This window comes from Cebus imitator, unplaced genomic scaffold, assembly GCF_001604975.1.
Source record: "Cebus imitator isolate Cc_AM_T3 unplaced genomic scaffold, Cebus_imitator-1.0 Scaffold68, whole genome shotgun sequence".
Lineage (NCBI taxonomy): Eukaryota > Metazoa > Chordata > Mammalia > Primates > Cebidae > Cebus > Cebus imitator.
The window spans coordinates 4,438,331-4,461,864 of NW_016107383.1; the positions used below are offsets into that span (position 1 = coordinate 4,438,331).

At 39.9% G+C, this 23,534-nt stretch overlaps 1 protein-coding gene across 3 annotated transcripts in view; it reads right to left on the bottom strand.

Moving 5' to 3' along the window:
* Nucleotides 1-23,534, bottom strand: part of SAMD12 (sterile alpha motif domain containing 12) — a 479,717-nt gene that overhangs the window by 216,703 nt on the left and 239,480 nt on the right. The window lies entirely within an intron of this gene.

The following is a 23,534-nucleotide window of genomic DNA, read 5'->3' on the forward strand; positions in this document are numbered from 1 at the left end:
AGACAGTGTGGCGATTCCTTAAGGACCTAGAAATAGAAATTCCATTTGACCCAGCAATCCCATTACTGGGTATATATCCAAAGGATTATAAATCGTTCTACTATAAGGACACATGCACACAAATGTTCATTGCAGCACTATTTACAATAGCAAAGACCTGGAACCAGCCCAAATGCCCACTGATGAAAGACTGGACAGGGAAAATGTGGTACATATACACCATGGAATATTATGCAGCCATCAAAAATGATGAGTTCGTGTCCTTTGTCGGGACATGGATGAACCTGGAAACCATCATTCTCAGTAAACTGACACAAGAACAGAAATTCAAACACCGCATGTTTTCACTCAATGGTGGGTGTTGAACAATGAGAACACATGGATACAGGGATGGGAGCATCATATGCTGGGGACTGTCAGGGGGAAATAGGGGAGGAACAGCAGGGGGTGGGGAGGTGGGGAGAGAGAGCATGGGGAGAAATGCCAGATATAGGTGAAGGGGAGGAAGGCAGCAAATCACACTGCCTTGTGTATACCTATGCAACAATGTTGCATGTTCTTCACATGTACCCCAAAAACTAAAATGCAAATAAAAAAAACCTGACAGGGGAGTAGCATCTAGCAGCCTGCAAGCCAATCCCAGCTCTATTTTGGTTAACATGGTGATGAAGATCTTTGTGGTTTCCTCTCGGGTATCCCACATCCCAGGACAATCAACAGGAGGGGCTGGGTTGGGATTAGAGTGAGCAAATTTGTGGTCTTGTACATGCATAAACTTGAGAGTAAGTGCCTCTTGATATTTTAGGCCAAGCACTTTGCTTGCCTTACCTCATCCTGGCCTTAAAGGGGAGTATATTAGAACAATAGAGTTGCAAGCTCACTGTGAAGTTTCCATCTCTCCAATAGACCCCTTAGACCAAGTGGGGGTGCACTGTGTAGAGGAGAAAATGCAAACAGATCAGGCCATACTAGGCCATAACTTCTGACAGGCACTCGATGTAATGGACAAAAGCTTTGAATTTATATTGGGTTAGCTGTGCAGCTTTGGTTAAGTTACTTAAGTTTCAGCTTTCTGATTTATAAAGTGGGAATAAGAATATCTTCGTGGCAGGGAGGTTGTAAAGATTGAGAATGTACATATATATATATGGAACTTGGCATATAGTATGTGGTCATTACATGGAAATTCCTTCCTGAATTCCAGCTTCCATTCTGCCTCTAGTGACTGCCAGGAAATGAATGAATCAAGGAAGCCCTGTAGGTCTTTGTATTTCATTGTCGACTTTCTGACTCACTGTTGCATTCTGTTTTAACTCCCCCTATCCCGCTCAGGTTGAGCCTAATGTGGGAAGGTTGACAGGACAATGCTGGAACCTTGCCCACTAGGAAAAATCTCCAGGGCTGCTGAGCGGTCAGAGTTCCAGGAAAAAAACACCACAAAGGCTTGTGTCATAGGCCAACTTCGTAAGAATTATAGGTACCATCTCCTTATATGATTAGTGTATGGTTGGTCCAGTGCTGAGCACTTTACAAACATTATCAAAGTCAGACCTTGAAACTTTGTAAGAGGTAGATATAACTATTTCCAGTTTAGGGGTGAGGAAAGAGAGGCTAATGTGGCTAGTAAATTGCAGAAGTGGGATATGAACTGGATTTGTTCCTGAGCTCTTAACCATTGTTTCCTGTTGATCATTCATCACTCTGGAAATGGAAACAACACAAGAGTTCCCAGCCCTCATGCAGAATAATAGTACTGGTATGTGATACAGGACAGTATAACACGGCATGCAATAGCTCAATTAGACAGTAAACTCCTTGAGGGCAGGGACTTGTTTTATTCTCTTTGGTATCTCCATTTTTTTTAGTGTAATGAATGGCTCTCAGCAGGAGCTCAATCATTGTGTCTTGGATGTACAGTCGGCCACATGACGACATTGCAGTAACAATTGAATCACATATACAAGGGTGGTCCCATAAGATTATAATGGAGCTGAAATATTCCTATCACCTGGTAACATCATAGCCATTATAACATTACAGTATAATTATTATGTGTTTATAAATTTAGTATAGCCTAAGTGTACAGTGTTTATAAACTCTACAGTAGCGTTCAATGTCTTAGGTCTTCATGATCACTCACCACTCACTCACTGACTTACTCAGAGCAACCTGCACTCTTGCAGTTTTCATTTATGGTAAATGCCCTACACGAGGGTCCATTTTTAATTTTTTATCCTGTATTTACACTGTACCTTTTCTAAGTTTAAACATGTTTTGATATTGGAATATTCATTATTGTGTTAAAATTGCCTACAGTATTCAGTACAGGCTGTACAGATTTGTGGCCTGGAGCAATAGATTATACCACATATCCTAGGTTTGTAATGGGCTATACCATCTACGTTTCTGTAAGCACACACTGTGATGCTTACACAATGAAATTACCTAATGATGCATATCACAGAACATATTTCTGTCATTAAGCGATGCATGACTATATAAGCAAATAAAGTGATATATGCCAAGGTGTATGGTATAGACAGAGATACTGGTGAGAATTCACAGATCCAGAAAGGTTGGTAGTGGTACAATGAGGAGGGCCAATTTTACAGAGGACAGAGTAGAACCTGAGCTGGGATTTGGAGAGGTCAAAAAGGACAAAGACATAGAAAAAACACATAAATGAAGGCATGATGAAGTGTAAGTGTGGGGTGTTGAGACAGTGAGGAAGACAAGCTGCTAAGAGAACTATCTGTTCAACTAGCTGGTGGTGCAAGGAGCCAGTTAAACCACTAGTCCCTGGTGGCTTGTTGGAGCAAGACTTTATTAACTAGAAACAGGTCAAGAGCCATGAAAATAAGGTCAAAGGACAGGGTAGGTTGGTCTAGGCTTAAAAAGTAGGGGAGTAAACTAGAGCTGGCTAGACTGCAGGAGACACATTTCTCCACCCATGGTAGAGGATATGCAAATATAACTTTTGGTATCTGGAAAATACATAAAAGGAAGACAAGTCAGCCGTGAAGAATATGGAGGAGGAGGAGGAGGAGTACCAGGAAAGGTGCTGAGAGAACGGATACCGGGGCCAACCACCATCTCCGTTAGGCTTTTCCTGCACCGCAGCAGCCCGCCTGCTCTCCGGAAACCCTGGATGCATCTGTTTATTCTATAAAATGAACTCAGGGAAATCATAATTATCGAGGGATGTCATAGGCTCAGGCATGAGACCCCCAAAAGCCATATAATCCCTTTAGTAGGGTTTTCAGATTAGATGTAGTAAGCAAACTTTAGAAAATTATATATATATATATATATATAATTTCATTATAGTTTTATATACATGCTAATATACATTTATACAAATAATTTTAATATGGGCTAAAGAGCTAAGTCTAAAAATAGAAGACCATAAAGGATGGTTATGTCTTGAGGCTGTTTCCATGCTTATCTTTCCCAACTGAATATTCCTGAAAGATGACAGAATTGTACCAGTTAGTTTTGCTCTCTCAATATATATTCAATCTATGTGTCACAGGCAGGAAGAAGGTGCTACTCCACATGAGCCTTCAGAACCCTAACGTTTTTCACCAAAAGCCCAGAATAATTATGTGAGCTAATCTCTGCCTCTAATTTATGGGATTGAACAGTTTTTCAGGGCTCACACTGTATCCTGAACCCGATGACCCATGAGATGTTAAAAGGCACTGAAAGGGAAAGAATTTTCTGGATGTGACAGGGGTCTCTAAGAGCAGCCCAGGTTCTGTTGGGAGAACTCACAGGACTCAGCACATAGTTGTACTCATGGCTAAGATTTACTACAGAAAAAGGATACAAAGCAAAATCAACAAAAGGAAAAGGCACCTGGGACAGAGTCCAGAGAAAACCAGGCATGAGTGAACAAGAGTCCTTCCTTAGTAGAGTCACACAGGATGTGTTGATTTCTTCCAACAAAGACTTGTGACAACACATGTGAAATGTTTACCAGGCCAGCTCACCAGAGACTCAGTGGCAAAGGTGGCTGCTGTTGTTGTTGGCAAAGACAGGGTCTTGCTCTGTAGCCCAGGCTGGAGTACGGTGGTACAATTATTCCTCATTGTAGCCCTAAACTCCCAGCTCATGGGAATCTCGTGCCTCAGTACCCTTTTAACCCCATGGCCCACCTTGAATAGCTGGGACTACAGGCACACAACACCATGCCTGGTTAATTTTCTAAAATTATTTTGTAGAGATAGTGTTTTGCTGTGTAGCTCAGGCTGGTCTTGAACTCCTGGGCTCAAGTGATCCTCCTGCCTTGGTCTATCAAAGCACTAGAATTACAGGCATGAGGCCCTGGGCCCAGTCTCAGTGCCCAAGGTTTTTACTGGGGATCCTTCCTAGCATGTATCAAAATTCTAGGCTCCCAGAAGGAAACCAAGTGTTCAGCATAAATGATGCTGTTTATACAAGCAGTTTAGGCACGGTGCACCATTCTGGTCAGAGAGATGTGGGGACCCTCCCGAACGAAACTTGAGTTTCTAGACACCAGCAGAGGCCAACCTTGCAATCAGGACCTTCTAAGGAAAACAATCTAAGGCCTTCTATGTTAACTGCTTTTTCCACAATGATCTCAAATGTGTGGAAAATGTGGGGAAAAGTGGGAAAAGTCTTCAAAAAATGGCTACCTTTTGAAGACTAATAATGCATATTAAAGGGTTTGAGAAGTACATTACAAAAGGCTGTTTTTTAAACGTATATTTTCCAAACTATTTGACCATAATAATATATGTTTCAAAAAGAACACTTATAACATCCTGTTGATACAAATGTTCTACAGCACAAAGTTTGGGAGATCCTGGACTAAATGGATAAACCTCCATCACTGGTCTGGCCTCAGTTTTCACCGTCATTAAACACACTAGTAATAATAAGCTCTTACATAGCTCTTACTGTGTTAAGAGCTTTTTTTATACAATAACTCATTTAATCAGAGGTTGAACTAGGTTACCTCTAAGCCTGGCAAAGCCACAAAGTCGGGGGTTAAGAGTGCATGCACTGAATCTGACTGCTGGGGCTGGTTTCCCAGCTGTGCCAGTGATCAGCTGTACGGTAAGCTCCTTAACCTTAGTGTGTCTCAGCTTCCTTACCTGTAAAGTGAGAACAGTGCTTAGTACACACTAACACTGCTACAAAATGTGCTTTTTTTTTTTTTTTTTGAGGCAAGGTCTTGCTCTATGGCCTAGACTGGAGTGCAATGGTGCCATTTCAGCTCACTGCAGGCTCTGCCTCCCAGTCTCAAGTGATCCTCCCACCTCAGCCTCCTGAGTAGCTGGCACTACAGGCACGTGCTACCATACGCAACTAATTTTGGGTAGAGACAGGGTTTTGTCGCCCAGCTGGTCTCGAACTCCTGGCCTCAAGTGATCTACCCGCCTCAGCCTCCCAAAGTGCTGGGGTTATAGGCATGAGCCACAGTGCCTGATCGCTTATTATTTTTTTTAAAAAAGCAAATGAAGTTCTTTCCAGTTCAAGCAATTTTGATCCTTTGCTCCATGCTATGAATCACAGGAAGGCACAGATAACAATCTTATGGCTTAGAGACTATAGGATGAGCTGGTCAGGTGAGGGTGGCGTGAGGGAACCAGATCAGCCAAGCGTGGAGTTGGCCCATCTGGGCCAAGAAAACCCTGACACCCAAGGCCAGTCAAAGCCAGAAGCCAGTTCCAGGGAGTAAACGCAGACTGTCACAGGCCAAGAGGCATCATTAATTTCCTGGGAGTCTAGGACCGAGGCCAAGAACAGAAGTGATCTGTAAATACAGCAAGACTCTAAACGGCCTTCAATTGAACCTGGCAATTTCATCCACAGGCATGGAGAAAGGTATCTCACAAGAAGATCCCTTCTGAATCAAGAGTCATACAGATCTTCATGGTAGAAAAAAGAACAGGGAAAGATGCCAAATTGAAAAATGACAAACTGCCACTAGAATAAGCCAATTTTTAATATGCCTTAACACTTTTTTTTACCCCTTCTCAAGCTATCTCCAGTTGAAGAATGTTCTGTATAACTGAATAATCCTTCATTGAGATATATGAAAAGTCAGCAATGTCATCCTGGAAAATGAAGGACAGTGATTTATTTTGCAGTGTGTAGACACAGATGGGTGTAAAAGTATGGAGGGGGACCCCTCAGTGCACAAAGTGTGATAAAACAGTTGCTGAATGCTGAATATAGAACTTTAAAAGGGCTTGCAGAAGAAATTGGTTCTCCCTGAGACAATCTTAGGTTTGTCATGTCCATAATTGCTCCCACAGATATTTCCTGGTTGCTGCTTTCCTCAGGTTCTTCTATTGTTTAAAGTTGGGATCTAGAACATTCCACAGGCTTCCATGATGCTGTGTTTATCTACCCCTAACTAACACACTGAGCTCAGTACTTGGCACATAGTATATGCTCAATAAAAGTGCACTGAATAAATGAAGAGCCTTCATTTCCAGATCCTTTTACATTGAATGTCCAACATTTGTCTCTTTACCTAGCAATATCAGGTGCATCAAAGCTTGTTTCCTCCCTGAGTTCTGTCTGACTCCTTCAGGCCGTACCTATTTTCACAGTACAGAGCACTTTGTGGATCATAGCAGGAGCCACCTGCTGGGCACTGTGCCTCACACCTGTAATCCCAGCACCATGGGAAGCCCAGCTGGGAGGATCTCTTGAGCCCAGGAGTTTCAGGCCAGCTTGGGCAACATAGATCTCATCTCTACAAAAAACTGAAAAGCTAGCCAGGCATGGTGGTGCATGCCTGTAGTCCCAGCTTCTCAAGGGGCCTCAGTAGGAGGATTGCTTGAGCTCAGGAGGTCAAGGCTGCAGTGAGCTGTTACCAGCCTGAGCAACAGAGTGAGACTCTGGTTCAAAAACAAAAGCCCTTCACCTGTTATCCGCTCTCTTACTCCACACAATCACCTGTAAGATCAGTCCTTTTCTCCTTTTATTTTACCGGTTAGTGAAGCTAAGAAAAGAAAGGAACTTGCCCTAGGTCCCATAGTAGGGAGTGGCAGAACTTCCTTTTCTAGCTGCTTCAATCACAGCATTTACCTCCTCATGCTGTGGTTTGTCATGGTTTAACCATTTATAGTGTATGTCAACCGTAACTTGATAGCAGTGTTAACTAAATCAATAAAACCAAGGGTTTTATAGTCAGATAGATCTGAGGTCAAGCTCCAGCCCCTGTGATTCCTGTGTCTTGGTGCCTTGTTTCCTCCCTATAAAATGGAAATTACAGAAGAACCTACTTCCTGGTGTATATTGTGAGAATAACGAGTTAAAAGAATGTGAAGTGCTTAACTAAGTGCCAGCCACAGACTTTAATTAATACTAATACTCATTTAAAGGTGTGTTTGATAGCCACAGTGCCTAGGATTTGCTTGAGGCTTAGTGCTGTTAGACAAATGTCTATTAAGTGAATGACTACCTATATGTCTTTATTTGGGGATACAATGCAATAAGGCCCACACAGAAAGGCTAACCGTATTTTGGTTGCTTCAAAACAGATATCCTCATGTCCAGGATGCGAGCTTCCTAAAATATGTGTGGTTTGGTGTATAGACCATAACATAGCAGATTCTTAATAAATGTGGTACCCAAATAGCCATATTCACAATGGGAAACCTGTTACCTCTTATGAGCTAGTCCTTTTCCATTTTACTTTTCTCAGTGTCATTCATAACTCTGATATTTTACTTCAGTTCTTTTGATCACACCCATCCTCTTCCTGAAATATCTCTATGACAATCTCTTAAGTCAAGAATGCAAAATCTACTCTTTCTCACCACATGGGACATGAGTCTCCAAAATCTAATTTTTCCTTGGCTACATCCTTATGAGCTATATGGTTCTTCTTCTAAATATTAATGCAAAAACGTGCTTACTTTGGCAAATTTGTATCTGTAATTTATTAAGTACAATGAAGGCATCGACTACACATCAGTGATAGTCAATGTCTCATGAAATGGTCTGATCATCTCACAATGATCACAGGGGACAGGGGATGTCTCCAGGCAGCAAGGGACTTACTTCCCAACTCTGCCTTTGGTTATTGCTGACTGGATCAAAGCTGGGTCAATTAGAGTTGCCAATCAGGGAATTTGGAATTGGGATGGGGAGGGGCAGAACATACTCCTTTTATTTTACAGGAAAGTGAGGTGAGGAAAAGAAAGGAACTTGCCCAAGGTCCTATAGTAGGGAGTGGCAGAACCTCCTCTGTAGCTGCCCCAATTACAGCATTTACCTCATTGTGCTGTGGTTTGTCATGGTTTAACCATTCACTAGCGTATGTCAACCCAACCTGATAACAATGCTATCAGGTTATGTATGTGTATGTAAGATTGACATACTCTAGAGAGACTAAGGAAAGAAACCTGCCCAAGTTCCTTTCTGGGAGCAGAGCGTTGAGAAATTGAGAGAGAACTTGAGAGACTTCTGAGGGCTCTGGCCACAGCCAGTCAACTTGAAAAGAGTAGGAAGTCATCTTCTGCCATTCTGTGAATTGACCTGCAGAGTGTGTCTAAAAAAATGAAGAAGCAGATTGAGAGAAAAGCAGAAACAAGGGAAAATGAGAGCGGATCATCTGAATTCTTGTTGGTTTTCCAGTTTGCAGTTTTCATTCTTCCTGAAGCCTTGCTGACTCTGTCTTCAAGCCCTGGTGAAGACTCCTTCTGTATGTATGTACATTAGGAGTATCCAAGCAACACCTACTGTTTTGTGAAAGCCACCTTGAGTTGATTTCTGTTCCTTGCAACCACAAGAATCCCAACTTATGAGCAGCAAAACTATGAGTACAATTAGAGTTATCAACAATAATCCTTATATTCATTTAACACTGTGCATATTTACAAACTGCTTAGTATTATTAATAATCTGCTACAAGCAAGTACTACAGTAATGCTGTTGAAGCAATCATCCAAGAACTAATAATTGGGTAGCAGCTGGAGGTTAAAAAGCAAGCCTGGAACAGGGAGTGGATTTACCGAAATGAAAAGTAATATGAGAAGTCATCAAATCACTGAGATAATTTCATTTACAAGAGTCCATCATGGTCAAATGGTTGTAGATCAGTAAGACAGCAAGGGGAAATTCTTTCTATTAGGAAAGAATAAAACCATGAAACAGATGGATTGCTGTATTAAAGATTAAAATTACAAGAGCACACACAACCAGCTATGCTTAGGTGGTTCAGGAAAAAAAAAAAAAAGCCTACCATCTTCATGGTTCCTAAGAAATGTGTACCATTCTTACAGATGCCAATAAAGCATTATACAACTGTCAATTTAGTAATGGAAGTGTCACCGAAGATTCATATTTAACTGAGACCAAATGTAATAGACAATGGGGAAAAGTGGTTGGTGGGGATCTGAATTAACCAACCGTGTTTGAGAAAATAATTGAGGCAATAAAAAGATCAATAGGAAATCAGGCCACTCTCCAGTACCTCAGGGCTCCTCAAAGGAATATTTTAAAAGAAGAGCATTTTATTGACTTGTCTCATTTTTAATGCAATAAGAAATGCAGGTAAGGTGCCTGGTCACTGTAGAAAGGGGTACACACACAAAGACCTATGCTAACTGTAGAGCCAGCAAATGACTGATAAAAAGGAACCTAGCCATATACCTCTCTCTACTGAATGTGGCCCTGCAGGTATGTCATAAAACAACAGAAACACTGTTCCAGATTCTAAGAATATGATAATTATGTTGCTTTAGAAAATTTGGAAAACCTGAGAGAATACAAAGAAAATAAAAATCACCTTAAACCACCATCCAGAGATGCCACTGTTAAAATATTGCTGTATTTATTTTTGTGTGTGTGTGTATAAAATTACATACTTAATTATATATATACTAAATACAATATTTTGATCTTTTTGTGATGTTTTCATATTCTTTTCACTTAATATCTAGTGAGCATGTTCTCTTGCCATTACATGTAATTTCAATGCTGCATCACATATCATTGTATGGTTTTGTCATAATTTAACCAACATTAGACACTAAACTGCTTTAAGTATTTGCTATGAAGTTAATGTTTGTGTCCCACGAAAAAAAATTTATATGTTGAAACCTGAATTCCCAAAGTGATGGCATTTGGAGACGGGGCTTTAGAGAGGTAATAAGGTCATGAGGGTGGAGTCTTTAAGATGAGATTAACACCCGTGTAAGAAGAGACAGGAGAGAAATTCCTTCCCCTCTCTCCTCTAAGTGAGGCAACCGTCTGCAAATGAGGGCCCTCACCAGGCACTAGGTCTGCGGTCAACTTGATCTTGGACTTTCCAGCCTCTGGAACCATGAGAAATAAAGTTTTGTCATTTAAGCTACCCAGAAAATGGTAGTTTTGTTATAGCAGCCCAAACTAAGACATTTTTTTTTTTTTTAAAAACATTAAGGGAGGAAATAAGAGTGTGGTTTACTTCCTTTCCCCGCCCCTCCTCCACTATCCATTCTTGCCTCCTCAGTCCAGCTCTGTGCCATGGAAGTGCTGGGCCCTGTGGACTATGCAGCCTGCCATCCCATGCCCTCTAGCTTCTGGATGCATTTTAGCCAGTGAGTGGTATTAGTGGGAGGCAGGAGGTGAGAGGTGAGGCTATTCTTTCCTCTTTCCACTCCGGTTGCACCTGATGGTTTTGGCACTGGCTGCTGGGCTCTGAAATGGTTCCTCCCTCCCGGCAGGCATCTGACCCCTCCTCCAAGGCTCTAGCTCTGCTCAGAGCTCCTTATCACACGCCCACACTTTTGCCACTTAGGCTTCTGCCTTGCTTGTTCTGGGGTGACTTAACAACCCTTGTGATTTCCTTTAACCTCTGCTAGTAATTGTTTCTTTGAATTCTCTTTAGATTCCCATCTGACTGGTATTAAAAATTTCAATGGACAACTTGTACATTGCAAATGATGACTCTGTGGAAATCATTTATTTATAAAAGGCGTAAAAAAGTTAAACACTACGCAACCCCTATTTCAAATAATGAGAGGTTTGGTGCTAGTAAAATACTCACAACAAACATGTAAAGTAGAGGAATGGTCTAGATTCTAGAGCCTTCTTCCTGAATATATTCAGAAAGCTTCTCTCGTCTTGGGTTCCCTCAATTCCTTTTCTTCTATAATTTTCATAAACCATATACCCCTTCCTTCCTCCCAGCCTTTGCTTATGCCCCTAAATGGAGTTTTCTTCCAACTTCCTCCTTGTGTCTAAGCTCAGGCTACTTCCCTTTCTGAATTCTTGGGAGTCCACAACATCTCTCCTCAGAATTACTGAAGCTATGCTGTTCAGTATGGCAGCTGGCAGCTACCTGTGGTTATTCAAATTAAAATAAATGGTAAAGTCAGCTCCTAGTCACACTCACTACAACTCAAGTGCTCAACAGGCACATGTCGTTAGTGGCTGCTATACTGAACGGTGCAGAACTGGAACATTTCCATCACTTCACAAGTTCTACTGGTCAGAGGTATTCCAGAACACTTAATTATATATAGCACAAATGAGAATTAAATCACAGATATTCTTGTATTGTTTTCCAGTTAAATCACATTTGCAGAATCCAGAAATAAGAGGAGTCTGCCTTGCTTCATTCATTTGAGTCCAAAGAGTGCTTGGCATCCAGCAGGTACTTAGTAAAAATACTATCTGACTTGGATAATAACCATAAATATTTCTCAGTAGGACATTTAAAAATACCACTATGGAAAACTGTGTGGAGATTCCTTAAAGAACTAAAAGTAGATCTGCCATTTGATCCAGTAATCTTACTACTGAGTATCTACCCAGAGGAAAAGAAGTCATTATATGAAAAAAAAAAAAACTTGCATATGCATGCTTATAGCAGCATAATTTGCATTTGCAAAAATATGGAACCAGACCAAATGCCCATCAATCAACAAGGAGATAAAGAAACTGTGGTGTATATACATATGATGGAATACTACTCAGCCATAAAAAGGAATGAATTAACGGCATTTGCAGCAACCTGGATGGAACTGGATACATTATTCTAAGCGAAGTAACTCAGGAATGGAAAACCAAATATTGTATGTTCTCACTCATAAGTGAGCTAAGCTATGAGGATACAAAGGCATGAGAATGATATAATAGACTTTGGGGACTTGGGGGGAAGGGTGGGAAGTGGATGAGAGATAAAAGACTGCAAATTGGATTCAGTGTACACTGCTTGGGTGATGGGTGAACCAAAATCTCACAAATCACTACTAAAGAACTTACTCATGTAACCAAATACTCATACCACCTGTTCTCCAAAAGCTATGGAAATGAAAATTATTTTTTAAAATAATGAACTACTGATAATTGATGCAAAAGTGTAGAGCAAGGGGGTAGACTAGATAGTTTGGAGGTAGTAGTAGCGGGGATTCTTCCCGTCCCAGAAAAACTAAAAAAACTATCCTCTAAGACATCCTCTTTATGTACACAGAGAGAAATTTTCTAAAATATTAGAAATGATTATCCAACAAGCTAGACAGTCTGATCAAAGGAAATCATTAAAAAGATAAAAACGCATATCTCTATACAGAAGCTTACATATACCACCCACTAGACTTGTTCACAAAAAGTGAAAATTGTTTTTTGATATTGGTACACCTTTGACTGTGATTCCAGTTGACAAAAAAATACTAGTCTGTGTCTGAAGCAATTTAATGGAAGTGATAAAGCTATATACCCTAAATGATCCCCTCTCTTATCTTGCTGGCTTGAGAATCTTCACAAAATTTCAGTGTTTGATTTATTGGAATGGCCTTATAAAATCCATACTTCATCCTTACATTAATGTCTGGAAAGAATATCTTCTCAGAAGTAAAACCATTTGCTATATACTATTTATTGAGATCTGTGCTAATAACTTTGCAAAAATATCCTTTTTAATCCTGATAGCAACTCTCTGAGGTAGGTATATTTGTTCTCATTTTATTGAAAAGAAAACTTACCTTCAGAGAGATCTGCCATTTGCCTAAGGTCATAGTGAGGGACAGAGTTGGGAGGCCAACTTAGATTCTTTGACTCCCAAGACCACAATGAGCCACTCTGTGATAGTTTATTCCACTGTTGACAAACATAATGCTGGAAATCGGGGCTGGTGTAGGGCACCACCAGCTGGCCCTGAAATGCTGTTTGTGGTCTCTTTTCCTCAGCACAGCTTCTTGTCCCTCTCAAGTCCTTTTCTGATATTCATTCAAACAAAACTTTGCAAGAAGAGACTCATGATATATACAAACGCCCACCTGCAGCTCAGGGAGGGAAGCACCCACAGGATGCTTTGAGCATACACCTCCAGCTCTCTTACTTGATGATAAACAAAACCTAATGTGAGTGAAATGTCTAGTGATCAAGTGGCTGCACCACTCCAATGGCATACTTGACACAGATATTCTAATGATTCCTTGGTTTACATTTTCATACTGGTCTCTCACTGGAGCTCCATACTCAGACATCTAACTGCTTTCTTAGGTGTTTCAAAGGGACCTCAAACTTCACATGTCTCAAACTGACCTCTCTCATTTCCAGGACAACTCTATGCTTCATGCTTCTTCTTCTGCAGCACAGGAGTCTCTGCATTTGTGGCTGCTCATGCCAACCACCTGCACGCACTCTTGAAGCCCCCTTTTCCTCCCAAATCCACTCCAGTACCAAGTTCTATTGATACTATCTGCCAACAGATCCACCCCTATTCGCTTTGTCTATAACCTCAGTTCTAACTATCGCCTGTTCTCTTCTGCATTTCTGCAAAATTGGACTATCTGGCCTTCTGGGTATCATATCTGCTCTCATCCAATCCATCTCCCCACAGCTGTCAGCATAATCTTTTGAAAATGTAAATAGGATCTAATCACTCCTTTGCTTAAAATTGAAAGGGTAGATAATCAAAAGGTACAAAGTTCCCACTAAGCAGAAGGGATAAATTGTTGTGATCTATTGCACAGCATGGTGACTATAATTAATAATGATGTATACTTCAAAATTGCTAAAAATGTAGATTTTATTTTATTTTTTTAAGGCAGTGTCTTGCTGTGTTGCCCAGGTTGGAATGCAGTGGCATGATCAAGGCTCACCACACTACTGGCTCCTGGGTTCAAGTGATTCTTGTGCTCAGCCTCCCAAGTAGCTGGGATTAGGGGCATGCACCACCACATCCAGCTAATTTGTGTATTTTTAATACAGACAAGGTTTTACTATGTTACCTTAGAGGAACTCCTGAGCTCAAGTGATTCGTCCGCATTGGCCTCCCAAAGTGCTGGAATTAAAGACATGAGCAAATATGCCCGGCCTACAGGTGTAGATTTTAAATGTTCTCATCACAAATAAACCATTAGTATGTGAGATGATGGATACATTAAGCAGCCTAATTTAATCATTCTACGATCGATACATGGATAACATCACATTGTACTCCATAAATATTATTGTCAAAAATAAAATAATGAAACTGAAAAAAATTCTTTAATGGCTTCTCATTGCACTTCTTGGGATCCTATTCTAAATCCTTAATGTAGCTTTGAGGCTCCATGGGATGCAGTCTTTGCCTGTGTCCCAGGCACATAACTCTCTCTCAAACTCTGTGATTTAGCTTGTGGCCGTTGTTCAGTTCCTAGGAAATGCTAAACTCAGGCCGGGCACAGTGGCTCACATCTGTAATCCTTGTACTTTGGGAGGCCAAGGTGGGAGGAACCCTTGAGTCCGTGTTTGAGGCAATGTGCTGAGACACCATCTCTACCAAAAATAAAAAAATTAGCCAGGTGTGGTGGAGCACACCTATAGTCCCAGCTACTCAGTGGGCTGGGGTAGGAGGATTGCTTGAGTCCAAGACATCATGGCTGCAGTAAGCTGTGACTGCATTATTGCACTCCAGCCTGGGCAATGGAGTGAGGCCCTGTCTCAGAAAAAAAAAAAAAGGAAAAAAAGGAAAAGAAAAAAACTCTCCTGCCTCAGAGCTTAACATGTGTTTTTCCACTTATGTGCTTGCTGTTCTCCTATACTTCATCTGGCCAGACCACATTTCTCCTTCTTACCACCACTTAAAGGTAACTATTAATCCCCAGTCTAACTTAGAGCCTCTCTTTGCATTTTATATGTTCCGTTTACTGCCCTTAATACAACTTAACACATACTGTTATGCGTTAACAGTATGTGTTAACTTGTATTAACACAACTTAGCACTGGACAATGGTAACTGCTCTTTCAAATCCCATTAAGTCTCACATCCTTCTCACCATAGATTTTTTCCCAACAACCAGTGTCCAATTTCAGACATAAGTGACACTCCTGTTGTCTTTCATGAAGTCCAGATCATTCCTAACTTCCTACTTATCATTATCTTCTGCTTTTTTAGCCATTACCTTAAAAACAAATTTCAGTCTCTGTAAGCCTTGAATTTTAACATCTCATAATTGTACATATTTTTGGGGTATTTTTTTGGCTGTAGTTTTGGCACTATCCCTTACACATCTTCATTATCAATGCATAAAGAAGTCCACTGTTAAAGAGTGATTCTTCAACTCTTTCTCAACCTTTTCCTTCTAAGCCCAAGGCTTGTAAAGAGTGGGCTCCCTGGAATCTAAGTAATAAGTGTTTCAAATATCTTTAGTGTTGCAAATCTTAGTATCTACCAAAAGCTATTCTGAGGATGGGGAAACAAAAGTACTTGCAGTTCCTGACCCCAATGCCAGGTTAATCCAAGAGACCAACTGACTCCCAGTACAATTGCCTCTCACAATAGAAACTGCAAAGTCATAATTTTAACTCTTACTATGATACAGAAAGAAAAACAAAAGGATGGTTTATTTAAAGATTAAAACTGCCTATTTTGTGAAGCCACTCTTTATATTGTTGGAAACTCAACTTTCCAGTCCTTTAAAACAAGTTTTGTCTCCAGACTACTTAAGGTAAAAGAAAAAAAAACCCAAACAAACAAATAAAACAAAACACAAAACAAAAAGGTAGAGTCGAAAGAATGCTTTTCATAGGAAGGAAAGTGTATAAGGAACCCAAAGGTGCCATGTATAACCACAGGGATTTTGCCACAAAGGGTAAATGAGTAAGGAGTTCCCACTTACGGTTGTCAGATGACCAGAAAGTCTAAAGCAAACTCTACCCATGCCAGGGAAACATCAGTGCCAGTTTCTACCATTTCAAAAAGATAAAGAAGTTCTTTAATTGCATTTGTTTTTTCTTGAAGAATTCAAGGTAATATTACCCCTTTCTGCATGTGTTCTGGAGAAACAGAGTAGAAAGCTTAAAAGAACAAGTATGCTGCCCTTCTGGAAGGGCTTAATCTCAAAATGAGATCTGATCAAGTCAGATCTCTGCTGAAAGCTCTTCCATGAGTGTCTAAAGTTCTTAGGGTTAAGGCCCACATGTTTAATATGACCTAAATGTTCTGGTGGTATAGCTTTGGAATAATTCTCCAGTGTCACCTCACCGCTACCCCCTGCTCTGGCAAAATACCTTAACATCCTTGTTTCCGCTTTGTAAACAGTCAACACTCTCCCTGATTCCTACTCTCCACGCCCTGACTTTGTCAGTCCCCACTATACAATCTCAAGCCCTTACAGTCTCCTTTGAGGACTTGATGCAATTAATAACTTAATAATTATCAGTCTGCTGTCCCTTTCTCTTGCAAGATTAATTAATTCACTTATTTTGTCATTCGGTTTGCCAAGTACCTACTATGAGCTAGGTGCTGTATGCTCCATAAAGGCATGGGTTCAGGATGCACTGTTCGTCACTGATTCCCACTACCTCATCTGACACATAATAGATAACTCAACAAAAGTTGTTCAATGAGTGAATGAATATGTTTATCCATTTCAATATTTTTTTTTCAAAAAATTCAAGGCAATTATATTTATGTACATGCATTTGACCACAGATTTTGAGACAGGTACTTCGCAATATTATTGTGTTTTGAGCAATTAACTATTCATGAATTCATATATTCATGCATTATCAGGTCTTTTAAAAAATTTTTACTTTAAGTTCTGGGGTACATGTGCAGATCTTGCAGGACTGTTACATAGGTATACACATGCTGTGGTGGTTTGCTGCATCCATCACCCCGTCACCTACATTAGATATTTCTCCTAATGTTATCCCTTCCCAATCTCCCCTCTCCCCCGTTATACCTCCCCAGCCCCCCATCCCCCAACAGACACCAGTGTGTGATGTTCCCCTCCCTGTGTCCATGTGTTCTCATTGTTCACCATCCACTTACGAGTGAGAACATGTGACACAAGAACATGTTCTTGTGTCAGTTTGCTGAGAATGATGGTTTTCAGATTCATCCATGTCCCTGCAAAGGACATGAACTTATTCTTTCTTATGGCTGCATAGTATTCCATGGTGTATATGTGCACATTTTCTTTATCCAGTCTATCTTTGATGGGTATTTGGGTTGGTTCCACATCTCTGCTATTGTAAACCATGCTACAATGAACATACATGTGCATGTGTCTTTCTAATAGTTCGATTTATAATACTTTAACATACTTATTACAATATTAGATACAAAGACCATACTCAATAAGTAATCCTTTACAACTTTAGGAGGTAAAGACTGGGTAGCATTTAAACTTTGCATCATCAATTAGCACTTTGAAAAGGCAAATAAAAACACACAGGTGGTTAAAATATTAGCTTTGACGCTTTCTTAAAGTAACTAAGGGACTGTAGTGATGGACAGTCATCACTTTCTTGCCCTAGCATATATAGGTACACAGATGTGCACTAACATAACCAAACATGTATTTATATGCACCTAGATAGCATCTACATAAGCAAACCACTCACATACTTGTTAATCACAGCTTTGTTTATATATTACTTCTACACAGTGGAGTAATAATTTGTGAGTTTTTAAAACTGATATAAGAGATATTTTTCAGTTCATTCTGTGAGCAAATGTGAATAGCCCAAGTTCCTACTAAGAAATTCAAGCCTGGAGAACTGGATTAATAAATATAAATGAATTCATTTGACGGAGTGACATTTTCATTTAATTAAGGCAGAAAATCAGCTCTAAAACAAATGATTGTCCCTGGCAAAGAAGCAGAAACTGGTCCTTAATAAATTTCTAATAGCTCTTCTATGTGCTGAGGAAGGTCTTCAGTGATAGAGCACTTTGGTGGGGGTGGGGAGTGGGATGAAGGCGGGGCGAGTGAAGAGAAGCAGGAAAAAAAAAAGAAAAGGAACAGGGAAGCACAAAACGTAATGCATATTTAAAATTTTAAAAATAGAAAGAAAATTAGAGACATTTATGCTTCAATACATGTCAAATCCTGATAGACCAAAATTATTATAGTAAAACTCTTTTCATAACAAAACAAATATCCAAATCCTAAGAGAGAATTAATTAAAAAATATATATAAAACAGAGGTCAATAAAATTTGCTCTATTATTTCATCTCTTCCTTCTTTCTGTGGTGTGATCTGAATTTTAGGGACACAAATGACAAAAGAAAAGTCAAATTTTCTGATACACAGACATAAGGATAAATGCACAATGTAGTTTATAGTAACTGTGAATTATAACCAACCACATGATAGAAATGGGAAGAACTGAAACACATACGCAAATACTTCTTTCATGCTTTCAGAATCTCCATATACTACTTTCACCAATGTTTAATAGTTTTTTTTAGCACTAAACATTAGGTTTCTTTCCCTAATATAACTTGGAAAGAGTGAGTCTTTAGATGTATAAATTAAAGCCATATCACTCCTTACATAGCTGATGCTTCAAACCTTCGTGGTCACTGTTAATAAATTTCTGTCCACTCATTTATGCCAAATCAATTTCAATTAAATCAATTAAAATGGCAACTAGCAAACTTTCACATTATTGATCTAACAAGATTAAGATTACTTAAGATATTGGCAGCACTAGGAAATGCTATGCTGACTTCTCTGCTTCACTATGATGCCAAGCTGAAAAACAAACAAATTTGATTTCTTAGGGACCCAATAGCTCAGATATGCAGGAAGCATCTCAGCAAAACCAACTGCCACATGTTCCTAGCAGCCCAAAAAATGGAAAATGGAAGATGGAGGGTGATAACTATGTTTTGATAAGCAAGCTATTAAATCTTTCATTGGAATAGTCTCAAATGTTAATTTTTAAAAATGTATCTTGAGTTTCTTGCAAAAGAAAAAATGTATTTTTGAAATAAGAAATACTTCAGAGCATAGGGAGATAGTGGAGAGGAAAGAGCATGGCCTTTGGGGGCAATTAGTCATCTTACTCACTGCGATGGTTAATTTTGTGTCTCAACTTGACTGGGCCATGGGGTGACCAGATATTTAGTCAAACCATTTTTTGGATGTATCTGTGAGGGTGTTTATGGATGAGAGTAACATTAGAATTGGTAAAGAGAGTTAAGCAGATTTCCCTCCTCAGTGTGGATGGTCTTCATCCAATCAGTTGAAGGCCTGAATAAAACTAAAAGGCTGACCTCCCAGGAGTAAGAGTAAGAGGGAACTCCTTTTGCCCGACTGCCCTGAGTTGGGACATCAGGTTCTTTTTTTCTCCCTTCAGACCTGAACTTAAACATCAGCTCCTCTTGAGTTTTGAGCATGCCAGGTTTTGGAATGAAACTCACACCATCTGCTCTCCTGGTTCTCAGTCCTTTATATTTGAACTGAAACTAAACCATTAGCTTTCTTTGGTCTCCAGCTTACCAACTGCAGATGTTGGGACTTCTCATCCTCCATAATCACATGAACAGATTCTTTATAATCAATCTCCTTCTCTCCATGTACATACATCTTACTGGCTCTCTAGGAATTCAGACTAATAGAAACCTTTTTTAGCTGTGTGTCCTTAGACAGGCATTTGGGGTTCTTTGGGCCTCCATTTCTTTATCTATAGAATGGGGTCCATGACACCTACTTTGCAAAATTACTGTGCAAACTAAATGCAGAATTTATTAATAAAATGTGAAGTGTGCACACAGGTACAAAATCAATATTAGCTCCAGACTTCCATTTGTAATAAAGTGAAGATTTGGGAGACTGTGCCTTTGTATGGAAATAAAAACTAGTAGCTAATGCTAATATTAGATATTAATAACTTAGAAAACTGCTGCCTAACTTTGACAGAATTTTAATGGTTTGAAATATGAATCCTCAAACTGTCCTTTTAGAGCTGAAGCAACTATCTTTGTTTCTCTTCTTCTTCTCTTTTATATTCACAGGGAGTGGTACCATGATAACTTTGCCCTTATACCTGCCAAGCACAGGAAATTGTGGTCTCTGTGTAAAGTAACTTGTTTATTATCCTTTGCGGACTGCCTAAGAAAACTTATTTCATATTTCTGGGGAAACAGGAGGTAGGATTTCAGCAGTGCTGTCTCCTGAGAACTACAGAAGGTGGGCTACTTTCTTAGGTCTTGAAGACATCGCCTGAAAGGTTAGGTGATAGTGTTAGATGGGCTCCATCCTAGTTTGGATTTTAAGATAGGATACCCTTATGTACCCCAAGTGCTGAAAACTCCTTATTAATTCACCTGGTTAGACAAGTGAACTATTTAAGGCCAAAGGGACTTTGACTCAGATGCTATTAAAGAGATGCATGCATGCCTGGAGTGCTGTGTCCTCTGAATCTGTATAGTGCTGGACAACAGATACTCATGCTTTCATGTGCACAGGAGTCAACTGCAGTGAAGCCGTGAAAAATACCAATACCTGGGCCTGAGGGTCTAATTTGGCAGGTTCAAGATAGAGCCCAGCAATCTACCCTTGGAAGAAGTAGAACAAAAAAATTCTGCTGCAAGAATTTTTTTTTTTTGCATTCTCCTGGGAGAGGAGAATGTGGTGGAGAAGAGTGAAGGATGAACCGTCATAACCCTCTCCTTTACCATTTTCCAATCTATCACCAGAGGTCGTCTAGTTTCCTCTTCTCTTGAGGTGAGGATTACTTTCTATTCCTCATTTGCCACCACCCTTATCTAGGTTGTCATCATATCCTCAGTAGATTACCACAGCAGCCTCCTAACTAGATGTCTTGCCTCCTGTCTTTGCTTTTCCAGTGTATCCTCTCATCTTTTGTTACGTAAATCTGATTAGGAGTGTCTCTGATTCACAACCCCTCAGTAGTTCCCACTGTCTTCAGGACAAATTCTAGATTCCTTGAGAAAAGCAAACAAATAAGGCATTCGCTTCACCATCCAGTCCTTTCCTTACCTTTCCAATCTCACTTCCTGCCATCTCCCCTCCCTTCTGAACAACTCCTAACCCTCTATTAGGTTTCTTCATGTTCTTGGAACACACCAAACTTCCTCTTCAACCTTTGCCTCTGCAATGGTTAACTTTATGTGTCAACTTGACTGAGATAAGAGATGCCCAGATAGCTGGTAAGAACATTATTTCTAGGTGTACCTGCAAGGGTGTTTCCAGAAGAGATTAGCCTTGAAATCAGCATACTAAGTGAAGAAGAGCTGCCCTCACCAATGCAGGTGAAGTTGTCCTGCCTGTTGAGAATATGAACCAAACAAGAGTGGAAAAGGACAAATTCTTTCTTTTTCTTCTTGAGCTGAGGCATCCATTTCCTTTTGCCCTTGGACATTGTAGCTACTGATTCTTGGGCCTAAGGACTCTGGGACTTACACCAGCAGCTCCCTCTATTCCCAGGCCTTCAAACTTGGACTAAATTATACCACCAGATTTCCTGGTTTTTCCGCTTGTAGAAGGCAGATCGTGGGACTTCTCAGCCCCCATAATCATGCGAGCCAATTCCCATAATAAATCTCCTTCTATATGTCTATATATACCCTATTGGATGTTTCTCTCTGAAGAACCCTAATACAGCCTCAGAACAGACTGTTCCTTGCAACTGGGACATTTTCTTTCTATAGTCGCCAAGCACCACCTATCATCCTAGCTAACTCTTCTTCCTCTTTTAGATCTCAGTTTCCTGAGGGCGATTTTCCTGATCCCTTAGAGCCAGAGAAGTCCCTCTGCTTACTTGCTCCCCAAAGCATAATTAATGACCCCATTCATGTCACCCACCATGTTACTATGATTCCATGTGGATGAGTGTCTTCTCCACTAAAATGTAAAATCCACGTATATAAGAATCATATTTATCTTATATTTTGCCAAAAGCTAATAAAAACCTTATTATATTTTGCCATGTATATAAGAATCGTATCTGTATTATATTTTGCCAAAAGCTAGTAAAAACCTGACACAAAGCAGGCATTATACACAGTTTTACAGTAATTATACTGTCACAACATGCTGTATCTCTCTACAGCTCTTATCACTTTGGCAATTTTATGTTTGTTTGATGACTGAAGAGGAAACAAACACACCTTGCTAACTGTAAAGCTGGCATAGTTCAGAGGTCACTTTTTCTCATATCCTTTTCTGACACATATCTTCTAGATTGCATACCCTTTCTACATGACACTGCAAACACCCACCTTCTGTCACACCTCCGACATTTCTGTGCTATAACCTTTTTCATATATTTCTCCTTCATATGACTTCAAGGGCAAGAACTTAATATTTATCCCTGTATCCCTAACATATAGCATATAAACAGTAGTTGACACTTTGTAGGTTCTCAATGTTTTTTAAATTACTAAACAAATGATTATGTAATTGCTACTGTAAAAAGATCAGCAAAATGAAGGCTAAGCGCAGTGGCTCACACCTGTAATCCCAGCACTTTGGGAGGCCAAGGCAGGTGGATCACCTGAGATCAGGAGATCAAGAACAGCCTGACCAATATGGTGAAACCTGTCTCTACTAAAAATACAAAATTAGCTGGACATGGTGGCGCATGCCTGTAATCTGGCTGAGGCAGAAGAATTGCTTAAACCCAGAGGCAGAGGTTGCAGTGAGTCAAGATTGTGTCACTGCACTACAGCCTGGGCAACAAGAGCAAAACTCCATCTCAGAAAAAATAAAGAAGAAGATAAACAAAATGAAAAGAGGGATACTAAGAATGGAAGTGTTATTTCAGAGAAGGATAGAAGGCTTTATTCTTGTCTGGGACTCAAGGCTGGACCAATGGCTACACAACTTTAGAGTCCATTCACAGTGTAGACTATGCACATGAGCCTTTTAGAATTGGAATGTAGAAACTCTGACGCAATGCGAGGCTTGAACTCTACACTGTACAGGGGTTTATGCCAGACACTGAGAACTGGTGGTCCCAAAGAAAAAGGTCACAGAGAAATTAGTTAATATGCAATATTAGGGACAGAAGTCCTAAAGCACATAGACAGCATATCTTTCTGTTTCTTCTTAGAGAAGCCAGGACATCTCAGTGCATCTCTGAAAGTGGCTTTGATTTTCTCTTAACCAGTCCACATGTCATTGTTCACATTCAACTACCCCTCTAAAAAGCTCATAGGACATACATATGAGCACCATACATATTAGATTGTAGGGTCTAGAATTATCCCCAAGAATAAAACCAGTATCTATTGTTGAAAACTTATAACTCATCCTTCTTCAATGCAACATTAGTAATTTAAGATGCTTTAAATATATGGTCAAGCCATGAG